General features: G+C 40.4%; 1 protein-coding gene across 1 annotated transcript in view; it reads right to left on the reverse strand.

The window, feature by feature from the left end:
* The window catches only part of LOC146572039 (voltage-dependent T-type calcium channel subunit alpha-1I-like), a 288,178-nt gene extending 272,808 nt beyond the window's left edge, over positions 1–15,370 (reverse strand). Inside the window, exon 1 of the mRNA XM_085276073.1 lies at positions 14,759–15,370. The gene's annotated coding sequence lies outside the window, so the exon portion shown is untranslated. The remainder of the gene's footprint in view (positions 1–14,758) is intronic.
* Positions 15,371–19,798: the final 4,428 nt, after the last annotated feature.

Here is a 19,798-nt window from a genome sequence, read left to right on the forward strand (position 1 = left end):
GGTGGTTAAGGCTTTTCCCAGCCAGAGACCGCTTGATTAGATTTCCATAGAGGATTTTTCGAGGACATCCTGGACCCTTTGCCTTGTTACCTAAACTTTTCCTGAGCTGCTTTTTGTCTAATAGCCGTTCTGCTAGCAGATGTCGCTGCCATACGGGTTGTGCTTAGTTTAGATGGTATGAATAAAAACCATGTGAATGCCAACGCCCAAGGTTTGCCAGGACGATCAATGGTATACAACTCTGCTGTAGCTGATTAGCATATGCATGATATTTCGACATGCACTCAGTGGTTGGTATAATTAGAACAGGTCCACATTCCACCCTAATGCCACCCCATGTCTGTACTCCACACTGCAGTTTTGTTGCATTTGTGTTGCACCTCGTCGGTGTTGCATTTCGTTCTCATTGTGTTGCATCAGATGGAAGTGCCCAAGTTCAAATATAATCTGTCGCAAGTTTTATTATATATTTTTTTTCCACGTGCTACATTGAAATAATGAGCAGCAAAGTTCATAATGGTTGTTCTCTGGAGTAATGGCGCATACAAAAATTATTAAATGATTGGCAGTTTGAAGAGCTATTATGTTTCCATTCCAAAACAAAGAAAAAAAGAGAGCGATAGAAAAGATTTGCTATCTTTTTACTGCCATTTGGACAAATTGGAGGAGCGTTGGTGTGTATATGCAGGTATATCCACCTCTGGAAGGAGGGACGTGTTCCCTGCAGAACGTATATCTTGAAGAATAACGCTGCCTTCAACATTATATTTGCATTATGTTATTTATTGTATTCCTTTGAAGTCAAACACAAATCCCACGTAGCTAGCTTAAAGCCACAGTTTACTCACTTATGAAGACCCGACTACACTGTGGAACATGCAGAATTTGAACTATAATCTTCCATACTTATATCTGACTAGCGCCTGTGGGTGTAATGTAGGTTGTCTCAGAGCAGGTTTTGTTTACAGATGGCACAAATACCTAACCCTTAGTGCATAGTGATGAAGCAGGAACAGATGCTTTTCCCCTCTGCTCCACTTCCACAAAAAAACAGCATTCAGTGGAGAAGACAAAGGAACAGAAAAAAGCCCCACAGAAGCAACACTGTATAAAAGTATCTTCTTTCCAAGCAGGCTGTCAAAATGGCAGATGGTAAAATGTATAATGTAGGAGAGGGAGAAGGTAGATGTGACACGGAAAACATGGATGTCGGTAGAAAATTACTCATGTATTCTATAATCTCTGGTAGTGATGAGTTGGTCTGCAGAAACCCTTGTGAGGCACACACAGGCACACGCTTCTGTTCAGTTTGGCTGATTAAGGTGCCGGTCAGATAACTAGTCGATTCTGTGTGCGTGTCTGTGCGTAATTACTACTCTGCCGTGGAACCATAAATGTCGGACTTTTTCTTTCTTTAATCACATTTGCATCAGTCTTCTTATCTCTTTCCTCCCACAAAAATAGTATAAATACACACACACTCACACACACACAGCTGCATATCAGTCTGTGTCCATGTGAGATTCAACCTGCAGAGGTACTCAGTTCCTGCTCTATTACCATCCAAAGTCTGAAGGCCCAATTACCATCTCGCAAGTTGTCCCTCTACTCAGACCTCAAAGAACATTTGAATATAGCAAATTCACCTTTTTTTAAAGCTTCAGTCATTGGAAGTGACCAAAAAAGAAACTACTACCACAGACACAGGCTTCTTGGGGGCCAACCCCTGGGTCCCTGTCTTTTCCCGTGTTGTAGTTGTGTGTCATTTTTTTAAAAGAAATATTTACGTGTTACCATAGTGACCAGAGAGCATTAAGAGACAGAGAGGAGGATGTTACTCTCAATGTTGTTGGTGCATTTCAGGAGGATGCTGCTAATAAAGTTACACAATGCAGTGAATTTACGTTTATTATTATATTTACAAAAAACCACAGTTTTTGTCTTGGTCGTATCATTTCATACCTTAAAGGCCGGTCTGTGAAAATACTGTCTGACATTAAACCGGCTGTGCAAAAAAGGTTGGGGGCTGCTGTTTTAAGTTGTTGGTCTGAATCAGTTGATGAGTTTGTAAACCTTTCCCCGTGGTTTGGTTTGTTTTCACACAGAGAAAAATCCAAGTGAATCAAAATGCGTCACGACAAACAATGTGAGACCATCTGTTCAGTCCACTCACTGGCCAGATGTGTGTGGGGTGAGAGCAACAAAAGTAAATGCAGGTGCTGTGAAAAAAAAACAGAGAATTTATGTTCATTTCACAGCTAGCCTGTACAGGCCTTTGCACATCACCTTCCTGCATTGAGAATACAAAGCACAAATTGTACCAGACGTTCTTTTTAGCTTGAACGTAACGTGCTGCCATTTGACACCAAAACAAAATGCTATGGAGTTTGTTTGTTTTTTTAAAGAGAACAATCACCTTAACATAAAATGTATATTCCAGCATATCCAAAATGAATGTTACTTGCTTGGCTTTCCTTCCTGCTGTTCCCTTTAGACGTTGCCACAGTGGACCTTCTGCCTCCATCTCACCCCCTTGCATCACCCTCTGCCCTCTCTCACTACATCTATGAACCTCCTCTCTGTTTTTTTTTCTTCCTCTTGCCTAGCAGCTCAATCTTCCACATCCTTCTGCCAGTATATTCTACGGTGGCCCCGAGAGATCAAATGCACTGCAACTTAAGAAAACACCAGCAAACAGAAAATGGCTGCAAAAACACAAATCAGAAACAAAAAGAAAACAAAATTGCCAAATGGGGAAAACAGTAATGTGACAAGTAACATGCTAACAGTAAACAGTTAATAGCATGCAGCTAATATGAATCATGTGATTATAAGACATATTACCTAACCCCTTTCCTCTTTTACAATACTAATAAATGCTCTGCTTCTTTTTCAAAGCTGGTCTGTGAGCTTATCATTTCCCCACTTCCATTTTCTCTTATTGTTGTTGCTGTTGTTGGTTGGTTTTGTTTTGCTTTTTTAGAGCATTTTTTCTATTAGGCAGTGTTTTCTGAAGTTGCAATCTGCTTGATATCTTAGGGCCACCGTAATATCCACTATCTGCACAAACTACCTCAAACTTGCCTCTAACTTTGCCTCCAAAAAGCTAAACCTGTCCCTCTGATATAGTTCTTCCTTTCCGTCCAGTTCACTCCCAACAACAATAGCCACATAGCCAAATTACCAAATATTTTATCCTAATTAAACTGCAATAAACTGAATCTCTACCTTTGTTTTCTATTGCGTGGACTCGTAAATGAGTTAACTCCATAGTAGTTTAGAACATGGATACAACAAACAAATGAAGTTTATGATGCATGTCAGACACTTTGTAGTTGCGATTGTAATTCCTACTATTTAAACGTCTTATTTGGTAGAAGAAAATTCTACAAATGCACAGAGGAGCAGAAGCAGATTACATAATGAATAATGATGTAGCAGCCCTCTGATATTTAGAGTATAATATTCTTACCTTACTTACATCATTAAGTTCACTGTAAGACATCGGCAATATTTGTATCTGTATAGCAACACAAAGAAAATAAACACTCAAATCAAACACAAACTATGTATGCCATCTTGTTTTGCGCTCTAATTTTATCCATCACCCAAGTACAATTGTCTGGTGTTTGGTTAGATTTATCACTGAGGAAGTATGGGATGCTGACTCAGCTGTGGACTAAGGCAAAGAAGCTTTGAAACTTTAAAGACCAGAGTGAGTAAGTTACATAAAATCCCCCAAAGTCATTTATTATAATAAAGTAGAGAAAATCAGCACAGAAAAGAAACACACAAACACGAGCTCTTAACAGCCTCTGTCTTAACCTGGTTTAAGCTGATTGAAACTATGAAACTAGTGAGAAAATAATGCTGAGGGTACCTACCTAATAACCCCTGCTTTGTTTGCTTCGTATTTTGACTGAAAACGATCAATCACCTCCTGAGCAGTTTGGCAATCGAGGGAGTGCTTCCTTGGTATCAGCTCCTCATAACAATTTGTGTCTACCAGGAGAACGGCCTCCATGCATGAGGGAGAAAGAGGCTGAAAAATACATGTTATGGAAGGGGAGGCGCAAACCTTTAAGACAAACACTATTAAGTTTGGATAAGAGGTACAACACCATTAACACTTCATGAACGAGAGCACACACACTTACTCAAACTGCAACAGTGTTAACAAATGTACAGCAGAACTGAAAGTGATGCAAAGAAAGCTGATCTTTTAATCACGTCTTCTACATTTATAACAAGTGCTGAAACCATTAGCTGCTCTAAATATCCAAATCACTTTGTAAACTGACAGAACATTAAAATATCATTTTTTAACCACACGTTCTCTGATAAAAATCCTCAGGGTGATGTAGGAGCAGTTTTATTTGCAGAACAGTAAAGTAACTGAATGTGTCGGGAATCACTATTTTAAGTCTTTAAGACTTGACTTATGTGCCAAGACTGGCGGATTGATCTTTTAGTCATCATATGTTCCCTAATGGTGATGAAAAACAATAAAATAGAGTATACTAAGAAATGCTATTAACAGTATGAAAGTCCCTTGTCTGCTTGTCATTTGCTCGGTTCATCAGCTCTATTCCCTGAGTGCATCTCCTCCACTTGTTAGCCCCCCTGGCACTCAATTCTCCGTGCACCACTGGGCTGCAGCCTGTGGGTGTGTGCATGTGTGTGTGTGAGTACGCAGGCAGTCCCAGCCTTCTACGTAAGGATATTTAAAGCCTTTTGGGGATGGTTGGCTTGGTAGCAGAGACAACACCTGTGCATGAATGAGTGTGTGTCATTGTGTAAGAATGTGTGTGTGTGTCAGCCTCATCTCCAGAGGGCAATAATGAGCTGCAGTCAGGGTCAGGGGCTCTGACTTATGAGGACGTATTGATCCAACAAGCCTTGCAGTGATTGAGGGTTGTTTGTGTGGACAGTAACTTCCTATCACTGAGCTTGGAGTACTGCATCGTGGACAAGGAGGAAATAGTCTCACAATCTGTCTTCCAAACATGATGTTTTAGCACACTAGCCCCCTAACTGCAGCCACTGTAGCCATGAACAACCTGGCTGAGCCGTAAGATTTGCAAAGCACTTAATTAAATACATTTTGTGTTTAACAGCATTCCCCCAAAATTAGCAGTAGTTAGCAAATGTTGCTGTTTGATTCCACAGTTCCACAGTTGATTGCGGCAGATTGCTGCCCCTCCCTGAGCCTTGTTCTGCCAGAGATTTCCTCCCGTTAACAGGTAGTTTTTCCTTCCCACTGTCGCCAAGTGCTTGCTTGCACGGGGTCGTCTGACTGTTGGGTTTTCTCTGTATTATTGTAGCACCCTGAGGTGATACAATAAATTGAGCTTTTGGTAACTACGTAAAAGTGTTATAATATTATTAATCCACCAATCAAACCCCTACCCCCACCCTAGGGATAGCTAAGGAGGTAGCGCAGGTCACCTACTAATCTGAAAGTTGATGGTTTGATCTCTGGCTACCCCAGTCTGCATGCGAAGGGGCCTTGGGCAAGATACTTGAAGCATAAAAGAAATGCTTGTTTGACTGGATGACTGTGGCATGCTTCAAGCTTTTGTCTGCTAGAGTAGAAAAGCGCTATATAAGAATCAGTCCATTTACCCACCAACAGCTATTTGGGATTACTTTATTGGCTACACTCACTTCACTCATAGTTTCATTGTCGTTCTTGGATTGGTTAGGTTTAGGAACTAGAGCTACTTAGCGTTAGGTTTTCTGCCCCATCCAAATGTACTAACACTACCTCACTTTTTCCCATGCCCTTTTTCACATTGCCATTAGAAAATGTTTAAAACAGTACTTAATAAGTGATTCATATGCTTGGTGTGGAGTAACTCACAAGGTACCTGGATGCTCTTTATCTTCATGTATAATGTTTTGATTCAGTTATTCTTTAGTCAGTTTCAATAACACATGTGCAACTTTAGCATCAAGTACAATGTTTACAACTCACTTTGCCCTTTAGCTAAAATACTGATGATCCTGAGAGCATTAGCTATATGCTCAGGTGTCAAATGCAACATCACCTCTATTCCCCATGTTTGGAGGGTTCAAGCTCAAAGCTGAAAAAGACCGTGTTGAATATTAAATGATTCTCTAGGCTTCTGTTTGGCTTCAGTGTGAACCTTTGGGTGACAGCAATTAATATTTAATTGTGTTACTTTAAAATCCAACATATTAAATGAGTCATCGCAACGGATCAAAGTGATAGCTTCAAATGGCTTTTTTTTTCTTTTTTTTTTTTTGCATGATCAGTGGTATAAAATCAAAGGACACTGTGTACAGTGATTAAAATTGCCAAAAATATTTACAGTTTACAATCTGCACATTCATTTTAGACTTTTTCAAATAATAAGTTGTTCATTTTCTGCAAATGGTAAAACATCTTGTTAGGACCCTTTACAGTGACTTCCACACAATATATCTATACTGTCTGCACAATTTATTAATACCAGTGTATGCAGGTGGAGCTCCTGCCAATACAAAAGTAATCTTTTAGCAGTTTATGACAAGAACAAAGGAGGAGTGCAGTCAAAGAAGAAAGCAGGAAACATCAGTGGTGTGAGAAATGCTGAGCACAGTCTTACTTGTACTTGCTTTTAATCCTCCAGAGTTTAGAAATACATTTTCTCATTATGGCATTATTGTCTTTTTTTAAATATATATATATTAGGGGTGCAACGATACACAAAATTCACGGTTCGGTTCGGTTCGGTTCGATACTTTGGTGTCACGGTTCGATGTTTTTTCGATACAAAAAAAATGTTCATGCCTTTTTAATTTGTCATTTATTAAAATTATAAATATATATTTTAACTCAAAAGTACAGTTTTTAAATTTAACCCTAACCCTTGTGCGTGTTTTTTATTTTGACAGCGAATACGCACCTGCGGACCACTTATGTGCAGCCCTGGTTATTTAGCTCGTCATATTGCAGCCACAGAAATTCTTTTGTCCATGAAACCATAAAGCTGCACTTTCTTTTTGCCTTATAGTCTGATTTGTCATAACTTCTCCGTTTTGTGGTAAGCTTTTCTTTGGCTGTCACTTCTTCACCCTGACCTGTCTTATTTGGCTCAGCAGAACTAAAATATATATCTGTCTGTGAAGGTTCTCAGTCATCCAGGTCATCGTAGTCAAATATATATCCTGCTGCTTTTACACACGCACTCACATAAGCTCAGCGATTCTCTGCGTGATCAACCTCTCACATGTTTAAGCTTGCTGCGGGAGATTTCACTTGTCATGTTTGCATAGTAAGCTAACGATTAATAAGACGATGTCAGAGGAATTGGTGCACAAATTATCATCACTCACAGATCAGTGCTGTCGCTCTCTATACACAGTTCGCGCGATTGCAAAGTGAAAGCAAAAAAACAAGCGCAAATTCAAACGCGATTTCAATATGTCACATATTGACAGTGGCTCACCGATGCCAATGACATAATTACCCAGCTACATTTCTGAAAGAATGCAAAAGCATTGACATATATTTTTCCTTCCTACAAAAGCCCGACGGGCAGGGCAGAGATAGATTTTGGTAGCCCGACTGAAAAAATCGCTAGCCCCGGGACGTCGGGCTAGCGATATTGCGAGCCCTGTATCTGATTGAGGAATCACTCATCTTTGGAAAAGAGAGTTTATTACAGAGAAATGTCTCTTTCCAAAATAAAAGCTATACTATCCGCTTCTTCTGGGCTATATTCTCAGCAGCATAAGGAGAATCATGTGCTAACAGCTGTCTAAATGACTCGGCTAAAGTTAGTAGCATGCTTGCTTGTTTTTTTTCTGCTTCCACTTGTCTTTGCACTAGGATGATGTCAGCGTAAATGTGCAGTCATATTCGTTGTGTTCCCACTAGTGCTTTCAGGTTAATCTCGTTGAAATGACCTTAACGCCACAACACGGCAAATCTCCGTTAACGAGCTACCGCCGATCGCCCGTGCATGGGGCTAGACGGCCAACACGTTAACGAGCTAACTGCGCTAACACACTAGTTCCCACCCATGTAATTGAGCATTGCATGGCACATCCAACATACTGTTTTACTTTAGTCCATGACTCGCTTACCTTCAGGGTCATACATCACATGAAAACCAAAATAATTCCAAACGCCAGATCTGAATGAGGGTGGGGGAGGTCCATCTTGTAAGGAGAGCTTAACTTCTGTCTCGCTAGCTTGCCCTGCGCTCTTCCTTCTGACGATGCTGTCTGTGTTGAGCGCTCAGTGAATCTGCGTTCGACTACTCCGCCTAGGCTGCACTGTCGACCCTAGGCGGAGCAGTTGATAAAATAAATTACAAATTTTGTATTGTTCGATACATATGCGTACCGAACCGAAAGCACTGTATCGAACGGTTCAATATCGATACGAATATCGTTGCACCCCTAATATATATATATATATATATATATATATATATATATATATATATAATTATTAGTAATCATAATAGTTAGCATGCCTTGTTTATATGTATGTTATGGAAGAAGATGGCTGCTAAAGAGACAGTCTTAAGAAATACTGATGCACAAGCGGGGGCTATGCAAGTACTTGCATGTAATAACATTTTGAAATGAATTCTAAATTTTGCTGCGAGCCAAGAAGGCAGAAAAAGAAAGTGGGTTTTATTTTCCACAGACCAAAAACATGAACTATCAAAAACAAGTGCTGCAAAGTAATTTAAACACGTTTTTTTTTAGAGATATGAACTATAATGTAGACACATTTTTTGGGGAAGCCAGGTGTGTTTGTGTGTTTCCAGCTCAGGAGCTTGACAGTTAAAGCAACAGGTAGCATGTGACAGCCTTTAATAAGGTCTGACAATCAGTGTTCGATACACCTCGAGGCAAACAGGATCCAAACAAGCCAAACAGTTGGTGCTCAGATCGAAAATGTGTCTGTCACAAAAACTGCTAAATTATTTAACGCAGCAAAGAAGTAAACAGTATTTGGCAAAGGGGTGGGGATGATTGGGGGGGTCAAAGCTTGCTGGCAAGGAGAGACTGATGTTTCACAGAAAAGGTGCAGAGAAGGTGCTAAAATGTATAGGGTTTGGTGCATTTACCAAACCCTATACAGGTGCTATAAAGGTGATGTCACTCTTTCATCTCTTCCCTACCTTTAAAAAAAAGCCAGAGGGTGTCTGCACCTGACAGTTAACTGTTACTGTGTGTTTTACTGCAGTATGTGTTGTACCTTAATGGTGCAACTCCTGGAAGTCTTTAGGCCAGAAGAGTTCTGCAAGCTAATGTATAATTGAAGAAAGACTTTCACAGTCTAAGATAACACCCTGCACACACACTGCAGCTTGAATTCAAAACAGCTGTTGTGACCACCACAATGAGGATCAGCACCTCACTTGACCTTCCAAGTGACCAGATTTAAACATCATTAAATGGTAATGTGGACTTCTTGAGCCGGGAGAGCCAAGGAGATATCCATCTCCTTCAGTCCCCCAGTGTGCTAGGAGCATTCTCCTGAAAAAAAAAAAAGGAATCTGATATGTTCGGACACAGTTCAGGAAAGGTATGACAGCATTTCACAGAGGACTGACAGTGGTATGAAGAGAGGGGGGCTTCTCTCTTCTCTCAAGAATTTATTTAATGCATTTCCATCCCGTACACCACAGCAGGATAATGGCATGCTTATCCAATGTAGTGTATTACTTTGGTAAGAACAACTGCTGGACGTTGATATCTGAATTCTATGTATATACATCCTGCATGGATGATATAGAAGATGAAATATTGTGCTGCCTTTTCACTTTGAATACAGCATTTTGTATTATATTTAAACATTTAAGTTGTCTGTATGATTTAAAACCAATCATTAAGGAAGAACAGTTAAATGAATGTTTTTTTTAATTAAAAGTGCATTTGCATTCAGTCTAGGTTATTGTAGGTATGTTGGGTTTTAAATATTTTCTCAAACGGTTACTTTTGCATTGCCCTTTTTTAAGACAGTAGCTACAGGGACAGACAGGTGATATGACCGAAAGATCAGGGGAGTGACATGCAATAAAGTGCTGGCCAGACCAAAATTGAACTGGGCACGCTCTTGATGGCATTTGTGCCCTCGTGGTATGTACCCTCATCACGAGGCTATAGAGTTATCCTGAGCCTACACATTTGTATTATAAAACATTAATAAAGAGAGTATTTTGCCCGTGTTCTTTTCTTCCCCCTGCCTTTTACAGCCAGTTGCTTTGTGACTAATGACATTAACAGTAAATCAGTTCTTCTTCTTCCACAATGTGTCTTCCATCCTATCTTCCTCCACTCACCCCCAACCGGTCATGGCTGCTGCAGGTTTCTTCCTTTTAAAAGGAAGTTTTTCTTTCCCACTCTCACCAAAGGCTCAAAATAGGTGGTTTGATTCCTGGGGATTTCCTTCAATTACTGAAGGGTCTTTACAGTATAAATCACCTGAAGGCAACTGCTGTTGTAATATGGAAAAAAATATACAAATTGAATTAAATTAAATTGAATCTTCTTGTGCTTCTTTTTACATAAAAATGGACCAGCTCAAGAAGACGACGTTCATGAACACGGTTGTTCTACAAATGCCAAAAAGCCCCAAAACAAAGTAAACCGAGACACAGAACTAACCACTGCTATAACACAGCCCTTCAACACGAGTCCAAAGCAGCCCCCGTCTCCTTTACTCAGAGGTAATACCAAGCTCTGCACTGTGGGTCAAATACACAACTGGAGCTATTAACTAGGCCTAGCTAATGGTTCTGACATTCTCAACATCACCATCATTGCCAGTGAGTGTGTGACCAAACTGATTCACTGGATTCACTGATCGTATTGAGGATGTGAACGTCTGAATCTGTTTGATATGGTTCCCTCATGTGTTTCCACTCTATATTTAAAAAGTGATATTGTAACCCGCGAGTCTCTCTGTGCATTAAACATACTGTTAGTCCTCCATGACTAACAGTATGTGAGAGGTCGTGTTGTTCCTGCTGCAGCCCAGTTGCTGTGTCTGAATGGCCATCATATTTGTTTTACCCCTCTAAAATGTTTAATCTGTTTCCCTTATAGTTAAACAGTGTTTGAGAAAAAAACAAACTAAAAGCTTAAAAAAGCACCTTTTTGTAATATGTAGCTAAGCAATATGCAAAACGTCAACAACCAGTGACTCACTTGTCTCATGGCAACAAAAAAGCCATTTTTAGTGAGTGGCACAATACTTAGTCTAAGTTATTGGAAATATCAGTGAGTAGTATTGTCCCCAAAAATGTGTTAAACTGTTCTGAGTGCTTTGCGTATCCCTCAGCAGCCATGCCATTCAGACATTAAAACCACATATGTCCCATGTGGAGCACTGAAATGAGGGTTTGCTCATGTTTATAAACCAAGCCTCTTTATTCTTAAATACAGACGCTTGTGATTTCCAGAACATGTGTCTGAAATGGTATGGTAATTCATTTTTACTGCACTGTAACAAATACTTGGAAAACAAGCACAGACATGACACACAGGAGTCAAAGATATTGAAATTCAGATGCGATCTAGTTTCCATTGTTCACACGTGCAAAAATTGAAAAGAAAAGCCTGAAAATTTCAGTTCACTGCAAGTGAAATTTAAAATTGGACCTTCTACAACGCACTTTGGCAGGTTTGTATGCACAAAAGCACACACACTATGAAATAGAAAAAGAAAAATGGATTTGGATGAACACATTCTTGTTAACCCCAGTGTCCCCAGTGCAGAGTCCTTTAAGGTATTCAGCCTTTAAACTGTAACACGGGTTTGGGTTCAGTGTCAACTTTTGGCCTCATTCCATTTCCTCTCGATTACATTTTGACCTCACATTAGAGGGCTGAAACTTCACTTGCCGCACGTTGGCATTGGTACCCGCTGCTGTTAGTCATCATCCCCTCAGAACAAACAGTAAATGTGATTTTAAATTGAGTATGCTGTAGACGGCTGAACAATTTCCACAAAAACATGTAGACACTGATTGGGCCACACCGCTCTCTGCAATCACTGGCCTGGTTTTTCTCATTCGCAGAAGAAGAAAGGGGGATATATGATCTGTGTTTTGCTCAGGTTGAAAACCAGCCGCTGCTTTGTGTACTCAAGGAGAGGTGAATTATATTGGCAGAGGAGCATTGGACAAACATGAAACAGTACTCGGACCAACTTGTATGTTTTATGATGTTAAAAAGCCAAAGAAGTAACACTATTTGTGTGGGATTTACCTAAACGCAAAACCAGTGTAGTAGTACAATAAGTAAGGGTAAGCTATGCGTGGAAAAAGTATCTGATCATCGGCATACAATCATCCTGGTGCAGGTCCTCCTTGTTCTGCTGAGTTTGGGATTTCTGTTTGTTTTGTTCTTGTTTTTTATTCTTTCTTGTTGTTTGTTTCTGGTGATATTTAGCTTGTTTTCTGTTTAGTTTTTAATATTACAATTCAATTCAATTTTATTTATATAGCGCCAAATCACAACAAAAGTCGCCTCAAGTCATAATGACCCCAGTGTTTTCCAGCCTGCGTTAGCTCTACCTTGTAACATCCGCTTCTACCCTCACGGTTGCATCAAATAAACCTTGTCTTGCGTGTAGCTTTTGTCATTTTTGGTTGGACCCTGTCAGCTTGCTGCAGCTTTTCTGTGTAAAGTTTGCATGTTGTCTCTGGTCCTGAATGTTTTGTCTTTGGGTACTCCAACTTCCCTCCACAGCCCAAAGACAAGCATGTGCATTTAATTGGTGATTGTAAATTGGCAGTAAATGTGAATAGTGGTCTGTGTCTTTGGTAACCCTGGTGCCTGTCTGGGGTTACCTTTTGTTCTGTGGCCACTGGGATTTCTGTGAATTGGACGAGTGGTATGGATGGACGGATGGCACCTGAACTTTATCATTTTTTCAGGTCTTGCATTAGTTTTACTTCCTTCCTTTACTCTGATTCTCTTCACCTGTGTGTAACTTCTATTTTCCTTTTGTCCTTTGTTCATTCCCAGGCTTCTTGTGTTTTTTTTGTTTATTTCTCAGAGTTTTGTGTTACTTCACCATTAGGACGGCACTTCTGTATGCTTCATTATCTGCATTTGGGTCCACATTCCAAACTCCACACAAAACATTCAACATCTTTTAGAAATAAAGGAGCCTAACAGTGTCTGTGCCAACAAAGCAAATGCAAGGACACTGGTTTTATTCTGTCCACTGGCCAAGAAGGTTAAGATAAATAGGTAATGCCCACTGAATCGTGACTATCATTTAATTAGAGCTGATGACTGATACAGCCTATCCTCAAAATGCCCAATGAACAGACTGATATACTGCACCAAGAAAGAGCCTGTATATGAATAAATGAAATATCATATTTTTGAGTTCTTGTCCAAACCAGTAGGTGTTTTAATCTGCGTCAGCGGTCCTTTAGCTCAAACATGATTCAACAAATTCACAACTGGTCAATACACAGGATACAGTGCAGTTACTGCCAAGCAGCTCAGCTGAGACAGTTGGAAATCTGAACGCTTGTGCTCGGAGGCCATCACAGAAGTGGTAAGATTAAAGCATTAATGCTTCTCCCACCAGTCGCACATTTCTCTGGAGGATTGCACTAAAAAGCTTTGTTGTCACAAGCCTAATCCTCTGCCTTACAGGCCGCAAAACCACGGCCAACCACGTCAAAGGGAAGGAAGATCGCGAGTTTAGGCAAATAAATAAACAAATAATTGAAAAAAAATGAAAAAATAAAAAGTATAAATGAAAAGTTCCCCCATGGGAGACAGGAAGTCACGTCAGTTGCATCCATTTCCCTTCTTCTCAGTATTGGTGATGAAATCAAATACCATCCTTTGGTTTTAATTCTCAGCCTCCTCAAGCATATTTACTTTTTGTTTCTTTTTTCTTTTTCTTCTATTTTTTGAAAAAAAAAAGACTGCAGTGAATCTTCTTCATGATATCATGTCTGACATGCAGCAGCAAACCTCATCTAGTTAAAAAGGCAACAGGATGCTTGAAAGCAGTTGAAAGAGTGCCCCCTGTTGCCTGTTTGACAATCCTTCTCCATATAAGTCAATTAAGGAAAAGGATCATTGTGCTTGCAAACACTTTTGACACTGTAACGCTGATGCAGATGAAGCACTCTCTTTGGTTTTCTTTCTTTTAATTTGACTTTCTTTACAGAAGTTCACGTGCTCAGAGAGACAGAGAGAGAGACGGGGGCGGTGGGGCTCACCTGTTGACCCGGAGCCATGTGCAGAAAATAGAAATTCATTATCTATTATCCACTGCGCTTTAGACCGACCATCGTCATGGTGGAGCGTCTTTAATTTATTCCGATAAGCAGTCACATGACATGGACCATATATTTTTAACACCGTGCGCACCGCATAGTTAATAACCTCGTTAAATCATTAACTGCTATCACAGTGAACGTAATCGTAATAATCTGTGCTGTTTCTGTGTGTTTGGACACAAACTGTCAGGATTTTTCGATGATTATCATGTTTACTTTAAAGTTCTTTCTCCCCCTTTTTTCATTTCTCAACAAACAAATCTGAAGCTGAAAGCCTCACATTGCATGAAATCAGTGATAGATTAAGGTATCTGTGCAAAGACGCAATCCTTTCGTCTTCACGTTGAGATCAGTTTTCTTTTATCTGCCACATCTGATTGCATTCCGGTCATTTTTTTTGTCGTGATAATTCTTCTGATAACACAGAATAAAAGCAACAGTTAATAGGGAGAACACATGTGGCTTTCTCTTACCTTTTCAGACATCAAAGAGCGTGTCTACAGTTGTTCAGGAGAAGAAAAAGCCCAGTAATCCGTAAATCAAAGCTCTACTTTCCAAATTCTTTCCCCCCTCCTCTTTGCTCCCTGTAACTCCGAGCGATTGCCCTCAAACCCAAATCAAATATCCGTCCAGGAGCATTCCTGTGTTCAAAGCACTCCAGCTGAATGTCTTCTTATCCGGTTTGTGTTTTCTGGTTGCCACCGAAAAACAAGAAAAAATGTATACGATAGTTTAATCACTGCAAGAGGGAGAGGAAATTTACTGATGAAATGGACACCTGCGCGCATCAAAACCGGATTCGACGGTGCGCCTCAGGAAACCCACTCGTCTTTCATCTCTTCTCTCTTGCCCAGTCTTATTTTCCCCCGCTCCTGTGATCACCGAAACGGAGAGATCAACACTGATGAAGGGCCCCCAGATCGTGTCCAAGTTGAGCAGGAGAGCAGTAACGCTTCCATCAGTGCAGACTAACGCGCTGCGCCCTGAAAACTGGAGAGGTTAAAGGCTGTGATCAGTGCCGCCGCACCGGGAAATATCCGAAACCTTTAACAGGAGTAAAGACGGACTACAAGACATGACGGAGCAGCTCCTGATAACCCCCCCCCCCCCCCGTGTGTGTGCTCACACCATTTCCACTTCCAATTCCCGCACGACCCCGCCACGAGCCTCTTCACAATGATGTCCTCTGATGAATTCCAGGCAAAGCAGCGAACCCCCCCCCCGACGACTCTTGGGTTTAATCTGCCGTCTCCCTGCGGGACTCGTCTCTCCAAACTCGGGGAATTCCTCAACTGAGGCGCAGAAAAAAAAAACTACAAAAAAACAAACCAAAACAAAAAACTGGGAGCCAGTTTAACCTTGTCGCACAAGAGAGCGCAGCAGAGACTCGAACCTGCCTGGTGCTACTGTTCGGTGGGTCCCCCGTGCAGATTTTTAAAGCCGTGGGGGTTTCACAGTTTGCTCAGGCCATGTCTGAGCGTACGCACATACAACATCGGCGGGCTCGTGGTTGATTTTTTCTCAAGCAAAAGAAATGAAAACCCTTCAATGAGACTGACAGCTTCTAAAGCCGGGCACCGCTTTCCTGTGATTCATGTGTGATCGGGAGGAAAGCAGAGCCTTGTTTTTTCTCCACATGTTAACGAACAGATGTTCCATCTCAGAGTCTCTTGCTTTAATACAATAAAGTTGGAATATATATGTATATATATATATATAGTTGTAATGTGGTTTTGCTTGTGTTTGTCCGCGCCAGTGTTTTCGCTGAAAGATACAGGTGGAAACCACAAAGAAGGAAAAAAAAAAAAAACTGGGGGCCTTTGAGGTGTCGCAAATGAATATTTAATATAAAGGGGGCGTGTGTGCGCGTGCGTGGCAGAGACAGCGAGACACAGCGAGAGAGAGGGAGACGTGGGAATCAAGCTGCGTGTTTTTGCGCGCAACAGTGAGAAGGTGAGTGACAAAGAAGGGTGGAAGTGAGCGCAGAGTCGCAGATTGGAAGATCAGCACCAAAGACAGCGACGGGTTAAAACGATGTTGTGCCAAAAAGTGATTCCCGATGTTTTTATATATTTTTTAATGGCTATTATTTTTGCTTATACTAGTAAAAAGAATTTACTAATTTATGAATGGGTTATGTATAGAATAAAGAAATGGCATATTCTGCACTTATCTTTGTGACTCCCTGTTACTGCATTTTTTTGGTACTTAAAATGTCTTTATTGAACTGTAATGTATTTTTTTCAATCTCTGCTGTCATCTTGCCTCAGTCTCTCTTGAAAAACACATTTTTAACGTAAGTGATACTTTTTGAATGGCTAAACAAACTAAATATAACTGTCACTTTGCCAAAAACCAATAACAGCTTCTACCTTGTCACGGGGATGCCCTTTCTGGCTCAAAATAACCTGATATCCTACATGAGAGGTTTATTTGACCCATTTTTGACAGATTATAGGTCAACAGCTAATTTATAACAGGTCTAATCCCAGCAATTACTTTTTTGGCACCAGCACTCTGGCTTTACTGATTCACTCCCCTTTGATTCCCTAAAATATGTGTAAGAAGACCATCTTGCCTGTCGGATTGTTTACTGATGTTAATCAGTAACCAACAAGCAATAAAACACACTACAAAGGGCTAATTTCTTTGAGGAGATTGGAAGCTGGTGGTAAAGGTCACAGTTAGGAGAGAAAAGATCAAACCATCTGTCACTCTTTGTGCCATTTCTAATGAGCAGATCACTTGATTTTTCACATCTGAGATGATTTCTGTAGAAATCCTTTCAAACTGCTCCATTACTGTCCAAGTCAGATAGATACTGACCATCAGCAGACAGACGTAGACAAATGAGAGTAAAAAGCTCAGGGATTACTTTATGCTATCAAAAATGTTGCATTGAAAATTGATTTGTGAGCAGTGTATGATGTGAAGATTTATGATTGTCCTGAGATGCTTTCGATGTCAAAGATGCCTTTTACATAATAAATGCACATCTCCTTTATTTTAATGCTATAAGCAAAAGCAATGGCAAGAACTCTTGCACTTTGTTTGTAATTCATTTCTTGCAGGTTGTTTTTAAAAGCTGCAGTGAGAGTACCGACTGGGATTAGAAAGAGAGAGCATATTTCTCCCGCACTGTCTTCTCTTTGTTGCTAAACCCATATCAAATTTAAAATCCTGATCCTCACATACAAGGTTTTGAATAATCAGGCCCCATCTTATCCTAATGACCTTGTAGTACCATATCACCCCAACAGAGCTCTTCATTCTCAGACAATGGTCTTACTTGTAAATCCTAAAGTATTTAAAAGTAGATGGGAGGCAGAGCCTTCAGCTTTCAGGGGCCTCGTCTGTACAACAAGCTCGTTGTTTGGATTCAGAAACCTGCTCTGCTTTTAAGATTAGGCTTGAAAATATACTTTTTGGTTAAGTTTATAGTTAGGGCCGGATCAGGTGACCCAGAACCCTCCCATCATTAGTTATTACTAATCTCTGACTCTCTTCCATAGTGTGTCTTTTGTCCTGTCTTCCTCCTCTCACCCCCAACCGGTCAGCAGATAGATGCTCCCCCCTGAGCCTGGCTCTGCTGGAGCTTTCTTCCTGGTAAATGGGAGTTTTTCCATCCCACTGTTGCCTCGCTTTTTTCTTTTTATCATTTCAGGACATTTGCTTTGCAGTATAGTATCTTGAAGTGACTGTTGTTGTGATTTTGCACCCGATACAATGAATTGAATAAAATGAATGAACTGAAGTGAAGTAAAGTGAATTGAAATGAACTGAATTTTCCACTGATACTGCTGCTGGTGGTACTGGTGTGGTGATCGAGGCTACATTTGGACAGAATAAGAACTGGACTTCTTTCAAATCAAAAGTTTGGGTAATCATAACAAGCAAATACTGATGGCACAAACAATCTGTAGGCTGCATCATGAATCATCAGTGATTGTCTTACAGTAGCTCCTCCACTATTGACATCAGTGGTTCAGACTTGAGGCCCAGAAATGTTTCAGTGACGCTGCATAAAAGGGTAACAGCAGAAACGATGCTCCTGCTGTTATCTTCTTCTGATGTTTCGTTATGGTTTCTGACTGTTTGTGAGACTTTTCCTTGTTGACTCTGCCTCGTGATCATGTGCGTTAAATACGAGCTTGCATCACTACAGGTTGTTTCGAGGCGGTGGGAATGGTGCACGCAACAATATTGTCACACTGCAGGCAGTTATTTCCTTAATGAAATTTTTTAATGTCCTTTGTGCTTGTCTGTGTGATCTGAGGTGTTTTTGCTCTGTTCTTCTCTTGTGGCAGTGGCGGTAAAAATTGTAATTAAGCTAATAAGCTAAGAAAATGATTTCTTTCTAGTTGAAAATTCAGTTGCCAACCACCGCTGAATGGTAAAGCTACCTCGCAAAGTGACTGCAGCAACACTCCTTTATTTGGCAGAAATTTATCATATACTAATACGGGCTGTTGTAGACATTATGATCCTGTCTAACACTTGACAATGTACAACTTTGCACTCTGGAACAGAAAACCTGTTTAATGTCCCCTATAGGACAAAGGCTTGGCTGAGGATGTGCCCGATTTCCTGATAAATAACCCGGACATTTAATTCACAAGGTGCTGAGGTTTTTGTCTTTCGAAATTAAGTTTCTCTGTTTTCAGACTAAAACTGCCAACTTCTCAGTATTTCAAGAGATGCCTCATCTTGTCCCTGCCTACTTGCATTTTAAGCTGTTCAGTAACGAATGACACTGAGTTATGAGTAAATGCAGGGAGTCAAAACACATTACACTCCGCTGCCAGTAAAGCCGATGGCACGTCTGGGGATCGTGCCAGAGATCTGTCTTTTGTTGCAGAGGCTCATAGAACGACAGCACTGTACAGAAGACTTGCTAACAAATGTGTAGGTCTTGCTGATTTAATCAGATTTTAACATTACTCTTTTTGTTTTGCAGTATTGAGATAAATGTGCACCTGAAGTCCACAAGAAATACATTTTGGTGATTGTGCACAGCAAATATGAAGCTGTTAGCTTAGTTTAGCCCAAAGACTAGCAATGGGGAGAAAAGCCTGAAGTACCACCTGCAATCTTGCTTTGTATATAAGTGCATCACATTTTGTTACCCTTTTCTTGATCTGTCAAAGTTCTGGGCTAACTAAAGGCATCAAAGAACAGGAGAAATGCATGCTACACATCGATGCAGAGATGCTGGGACAACCAAGTGTTGGGTATTATATTTTTTTTGAAGGCTCCCAGCCTTTTGTCCTAAAAAAAAAGTAATTAAGTAATAGTTAAACAATTAAATGATAACAAGGTTCCTATTTTCAACCACTTACCAAAACAAAATATTTTTACAGTAACACTTTATAACCGCGAATAAGGCACAAGTACCCTGTACTTACATGCAATTTGCAGGCAACAAGTCAGGTTTTTGCAGGAAACAATGAAACAAGTACACTGTAAGTACCCTGTACTTTCTGGGGCATGGGTCATGTTACGGAGTGACTAAG

Source organism: Mchenga conophoros, linkage group LG6 (assembly GCF_057382185.1).
Source record: "Mchenga conophoros isolate Kocher_MC1m ecotype Shallow Benthic linkage group LG6, M_conophoros_male_GT1.1, whole genome shotgun sequence".
Classification (NCBI taxonomy): domain Eukaryota; kingdom Metazoa; phylum Chordata; class Actinopteri; order Cichliformes; family Cichlidae; genus Mchenga; species Mchenga conophoros.